Source organism: Trypanosoma equiperdum (genome assembly GCF_001457755.1).
Source record: "Trypanosoma equiperdum strain OVI genome assembly, contig: ctg_1096, whole genome shotgun sequence".
In the NCBI taxonomy this organism is placed as follows: domain Eukaryota; phylum Euglenozoa; class Kinetoplastea; order Trypanosomatida; family Trypanosomatidae; genus Trypanosoma; species Trypanosoma equiperdum.
The window spans coordinates 23,610-23,810 of record NW_027123056.1 but is presented as its reverse complement, the minus strand read 5'-3'; positions in this window follow the sequence as shown (position 1 = coordinate 23,810).

Genomic DNA, 201 nt, shown 5'->3' with positions numbered 1-201 from the left:
AGGTCAAGTCCTCCAATATATAGAGCGGGTACGAAAGCGGTTATGTTCTTGTGAAAACCACAGCTGTTCATGATCATTTCACCGGAAAGTGGTGCATGAAAATAAGAACAAAATAGGATCCATTAAAACAATAAATGAAAGATGCTTTATATATATGGAGTTTCTCACTGTTTTATAGAAATAGAAGGTTGATCTGGAGGG